Source organism: Crocodylus siamensis, chromosome 1, assembly GCF_052110815.1.
Source record: "Crocodylus siamensis isolate JL-2025a chromosome 1, ASM5211081v1, whole genome shotgun sequence".
NCBI classification, from domain to species: Eukaryota; Metazoa; Chordata; order Crocodylia; family Crocodylidae; genus Crocodylus; species Crocodylus siamensis.
In genome coordinates this window covers 344,780,079-344,786,078 of record NC_143395.1, presented here as the reverse complement: position 1 = coordinate 344,786,078, position 6,000 = coordinate 344,780,079, and the positions used below count along the sequence as shown (strand labels likewise).

Here is a 6,000-nt window from a genome sequence, read left to right as displayed (position 1 = left end):
TGGAAAAATTATAAATGAACTATAATTTTCCATGTATGGAATTTTATTACTGGGGGAATTAAATTCACCCCCCCCCACTACTGCAGGCAATGGGGGACAGTAAGGGAGCAGTCAGTAAAGGAGAAGTGTGAAATAGGCAGGAGGCGGCAGTGGGCAAGCAGTGAGAAAGGCAGACAGCTTGCCCCCTGTTGCCTGTTACCTTCCCAGCCACCTACCCCGCCATTGTGCCTGCCCCTTGCAGCCTCAGGTCCCTGCCCCCACTTCCTCCCATCTCCCCACCACTTCCCACCCCTGCCTAGTGCCTATCCCTCCACTCCCACCCATACCTTTGCTCCACTCTGGCAGACTTCAACCCTGTTGCACCCTGGGGCACTAAGCATGGCCCCAGCCCTGCCTCTGTAGCAAAGGTGCAGAGCTGGCACTGCTACTAGAGGGGCCACGTTGGATCATGTGCTTTGAACTCCAGGTTGCAGCAAGGATAGAGCCTGCTGGCTCCATTAAAAGATAAGGAGGAGTGCAGCAGAGGGGAAGAGAGAGGGAGAAGTGGCACAGGGGTGGGGATACTGGGGCCAGTATGGCCTTCAGGATGTGGAAGAGAAGTGGCAGGAGAGTGCAGAGGCAGCAGCTGTGGCTCCAGTCACAACCCCAGGTTGGGGTCAGAGCCAGAGCTGCTGCCTGCCCCCTGCCAGCTCATATTCAGTTGTGAAGCAAGGGACATTTTTTCCCCCCATGTTAAATGGTTGAAAAAAATCTTGTCTTCTAATTGAATAAATATAGGGTGGGTGGGTGTGTGCACGTGTATAACAAATTCCACAGTGTATAGATTGACACTATATAAGTCAATCCCCAGCTTTCCAATTTGAAAGGTGAGGATTTTCATAGGAACAGTGTATAAGTTGGGGCCGCACCAGCCAAACACCAAGCCCATCTTGTCCCTTGCGAGCAGCGTGTCCCTAGCTGAGTGCTGAGCCCATCCCCATTCTTATCTCTGTCCCCTACAAGCAGCGTCAAGCCTGGTGCTGCTCACAGGGGACAGGGATGGGGATGGGCTCAGCTGCCATGGCCCAATCTCCTGCAAGCAGCGCTGCTAGCACCACTCGCAGGAGATGAGGCCATGCCATGCAAGCACCGAGCCCATCCCCATCTTCTGCAAGCAGCACCAGACTTGCAGGGGATGGGGCTGCACCAGCCAAGCATTGAGCCTAGTCCTGTCTGCTGCGACCAGTTCTGTCAAATGCCAACCTTGGCACTGTTCACAGGGGATAAAGCTGGGCTTGGCACTTGGTTGGCATGGCCTCATCCCCTCTGGGCAGCACCAGGCTCAGCGTTCAGCTGATGTAGCCCCATCCCCTGCAACCAGTGTTCGTGCAGCCCAGGCAGTGCCACTCTCTGTGGATGGGGCCACACCAGCCTAGCACCAAGCCCAGTCTCATCACTGTCTCTGTCTCCATCTCCATTCCCATCCCCTGCAAGCAGCACTGGGTTCAGCACTCAGCTGGCATGGCCCCATCCACAGAGAGTGGCACTGCCTGGGCTACACAGGTGCCACTCTCAGGGGATGGGGATGCACCAGCCAAGTACCAAACCTGGCACTGCTCTCAGAGGATGGTGATGCAATGTATGAATCAAGGTCGAATTTTAAGAGTTAAAAATTAGACTTCAAACCTCAACTTGAAATATGGTACACACACACACACACACTATATCTATCTGTCTGTCTATCTGTCTGTCTATCTATCTATCTATCTATCATATGGTATAATGTAATGAAATAGAATATATTATAATGCCACTGCAGGAGGAAGTGTTGCATTTATGTTCTATGGAACTGCATAAGTTCATATATGGTCCACATATCCATAAGTCCCTTCGCTTAGAAAGCATCAGGCAGATAGGGTAAATACCTTTAGCTTCATGTAAATCACAAACTCTTATAGTTTGAATTCTTTTTTTGTCCTCAAGTTAAAAATACCTCTGTGCTTCATTTTGATGTGGAGTGCAATATGCTTCCCTTTTTGTAATGCAGTTTCATGAACAGCTTCCTCAGAATTGTTAGAACTCACTGCTGTCAGACTTAAAGCTACCTTCTGACTGTTTTCCTTTTCAGCAATACTGATTGCCTTGCAGAGACAGGATGAAGTGCTGTTTAAATATCTTTCAGTTGTCTTCTGTATTTCCAAACAATTTCAGTTCTAATCTTCCATTCAGGTTGTTTCTTTAACAACTTTAATCCATGTACTGAGGATGCTCAGTCATCATCACTTAAGACCTAAGTTTCCTTGAGAGGATGATCTTCATTTGATGCCACAGTTCCACTAGCTCTGCTTAACAGAACATTTGCTTCTGTAGTATCTCGCCCTCACACTTCGTTTATACAAGGCTCAGAGCCTTCTGTTCGATAAGCTAAACCACTTTATAGTACAATCCCTATTACCACAGGGAGTAGTTGATCTTGGGAGCTAGGAAGAAGAACATCTGAAGATGTGGGAAGATCCAGGAATTTGAAAAAGGGAGAGTTGCTATAGGAGAAATTACAGCCGCCTTCTTGCCTCCCCACCCCCATGGACCAACTTTGCTGTGGCAGCAGCTGCTAGGGAATTTTTTGAGTCGCTGAATCAGGTAAGACAAGAAAAATGTAAATTTTAAAGAAAGAAAAAAAATGGGGATTGTCCTTTCTATTCTGTAGTGCCCTAAGTTAGTAAAAAGAAACAAGGGCTTTGTGAAACCTCAAATATTGATATTGTGTTGAGGAGGACATGTCGTCCAGTGAGGATAATTGCGACTCCATCTAAAAAATGTTTGCTTTTATAGTTGTCATGAAGTATCCTACCTAATTTTCAAATTGAAGTTGATGAAGATGATGATGATTTGTATTATAGTTGTATTGATTTGTATTACCCAAAGGCTATTTAATGTCTAATGCACTGTAAAAATATATGATAAAAGGCATCCTGCCCCAAAGTGTTAACAATCTAAAGTCCCAAACCCTCAACCACTTATGATTATGATAAACTTTAACAACCTTAAATTGGTAAGCAAACATAATTAACCCATATTTAAACTCAGGAATACAACCCACATATATGCATCTTTTAATATTCTAAAATTAAAACGTACAAGATTTGCTTTATCTTCCTGCTGTTTTTAGTCTCATATTTAGACCCCAATCAATCCAGCATTTCTGCTTATCTATACTCTAAGGATAAACTTTGTGCAAATTTTAATCTAGCTGAATCTCAGTTTGATTCTTGAGTTAGCATGTGGTTTATTTGGGTTTGATCACCAATTATGCTGCCATCTGATAAGGAACATGAACTCACCTGGAATCTATTTAGGTGCAGAGTTTCTGCAGAATTTATTCTTACGACAACAGTAAGACTATTAAAGCAGTCTTTGATATTTAAGAAGCTTTCTCAAGCATTAGCTCTAGTTTTTTAATGCATCAACAACATGTTTCTTTGTCTCAGTTATCATTTTATTTGTATTAATGATTCATCTGAAATTCCTGGACAATCTGAAAATGAGAAACATAAATAAATAAGTAAAAATTAAAAAATGTTATTAATTGTTAGATAATGGATGCTGATAATGATAGAGATCATTAAATACATTTTCCTTCAGGATACCATTACATTTTTTATTGTGGCAATTAGAAATGAAAAGAATAAATTGCCGCTTGTTTTATCTAAAGTTTAAATATTTTTTCTGTTTACATTGACTCATATTGGAAAATAGATTATTCCATCTATGCAAATAAATTTAAAGTTGAATTTTGTGTTTCCGCTTTCTCACAGAAATTAACTTCACTGAGATGTGTTGCATTCCATTAGTGGTAACCACAAAGTTTCACATAGAAAGTCCCAGTCTTGGAAGTGCATCTGTGTGGTGGACTCTGTTCCCAAAGTACCACCCATGAGGCCAAGGGGGGATTTCTGTAGGTGTCTAGCCAAATGCATACAGTTGCAGGATGAGAGCTCAAATTATCTCCTATACCAATTAGCTATATTCTACATCCCTGAAATTATTTATTATTCCTTTTTAATGAACAAACAGGTTGTTTCAAGTAATTTATCAAAGTAATTTTTGTTCCCAATTTTGTCCTTGAAAGACTTGTCTATACTATATCATGTCATGGGGGAAATGAGACTGAACATCCCATGCCCATGTTCCATCCATCTAAGTCTACTGCTACCCTCTAAAATTGGGGATTAACCTATGAGGCTCCTTCAGGCACACCACTAGTGCCCATTCTTGAGTCTTTGATCTCTGGTTGTTAGGAAGAAGCCATAAAAATGAAGATTACCTTTTTTCTCCAGGTGCAGGTAGCAGGATACAGGCCAATTGCTTGAAGTTGCAGAAAAAATAAGTTTAGATTGGATTGGATATCGGGGGGGGGGGACCTCTTCTTCACTATTGCAAGAGTGAGACAGTGGAATAACTTGCCTGGGGAAGCTGTGGAATCTGAAGGCGTTCAAAAAGAGGTTGGATAAGAACTGGTCAGGAATGATTTAAGGGTACTGATAGATGTTGAGTTAAAGGTGTGATGACATCCCAACAATTGCACCTCCTGCCGCCCCAAACATACATGACAGGAGCTGGGATTGTTGGATTCCAATCACACCCTAATGCCAATGCAGGGAGAGCCTAGCATCATGATCACAGGCCCCCCCCACCCCGACAACCACTGGCCAGAAGCAAGCTGAGTGCTTGATGTGCCCATGGTTTGGAGTGCCAGTCAGCTTATCAGCACTCCCAACCTTGGGAATGCATGAGAGCCTTGAAGGGCCCCAGTACACTCCTGAGGATAAAAGTGCTGATGAGCAGATTGATGCTCCCAGCTTTAGGAGCACATTGGAGCAATGGGCTTTGATGCACTCCTTTGACTGCAAGCACCAGTCAGCTAACTGACACTCCCAGCCATGGGAAAGCATCAGAGCAAAGGTTTCTAATGGACTTCTGTGGTTGGGAGCACCAATCGGCTGGCTGGTGCTAGCTGACTGGTGCTCCTAACTTTGGGAATGCATTGTACTCCTAAATCTGAAAGGGTCAATCAGCTGACTGACAATCCCAGATGCTCATGAGAGCCTTTCAAGGCTGTGGTGGGCCTCCAAATTGAATTTAAGGTGTGATAGGAACCAGCCACAAAGTTATTACACATATTTTGTGCAGTTATGTCTGCCTGATGCAGTTATCACGTCTTAAGTGTAATGTCTGCCAGAAGCCTAGGAGTAGCTCTGCTTATGATCTACTATTGGTATTTCCCATGATTTTAGGCTTTGCTGGTTGCCACATGAGGTAGGAAGGATTTTCCTCCCTTCACATATTGCTACATTTGACAGTTGTTTTTTTCTTTTTCCCTTCTGCCTCAGAAACATTGAGTGTTAACTACAGTCTAGGCTGCAGATTTTGAACTAAGGTGTACCAGTGTTCTGCAAGAGCTCCTGCTGGGACTAAAACATGGAGGTTGCTCATTAGATCATCTTGCCTTTCTGCTCAGGGTCATACTGAATGCCATATTTGGAGTCACGAAAGACTTTTACCCAATGTCAGATTGGTATGGACTGTGGAAAGAGGGTTGCCTTCTGCTGTATCAGGGGATGTGATCTGCTTTCTTAGAGCTCTCAAGTGCATTTTACCAGCTTTGGCCACTGTGATTCTCCTGCTCTACTCTTCACAGATTAGGGCACCGTCCTTGGTGGTTTTGTGACAGGATTGCCTGTTTAGTTTTAGCAGTAGATTGGATAAGGATTTGCTTGGGATGCTTTGGATAGGGACATGAACAATGCGTGCCCTCAGGGGCTGAAGCGGGACAGTGACCACCTGCAGGTGGTGGTGGCAGCGGGGGCATGGCAGAGGCAAGCAGGGAGCTCCCTCAGGCAGCCGTGGTGGTGCCAGCAGTGGGAGAAGAGGAGTAGTGAGCTCCAACTGGCAGTTGGTGACCACCCGCAGATGCCGCCAGTGGTGTCGGCAGCAAGGGGGAGGGGGATGGTGAGCGGCAAC

At 44.5% G+C, this 6,000-nt stretch overlaps 1 long non-coding RNA gene across 1 annotated transcript in view; it reads left to right on the top strand.

Annotated features, from left to right (window-relative positions):
* The first annotated feature begins 2,442 nt into the window (after positions 1 to 2,442).
* LOC149874918 (uncharacterized) overlaps positions 2,443 to 6,000 on the top strand; it is a 252,491-nt gene continuing 248,933 nt past the window's right edge. Inside the window, exon 1 of the long non-coding RNA XR_016439985.1 lies at positions 2,443 to 2,619. This is a non-coding gene — a long non-coding RNA (uncharacterized LOC149874918). The remainder of the gene's footprint in view (positions 2,620 to 6,000) is intronic.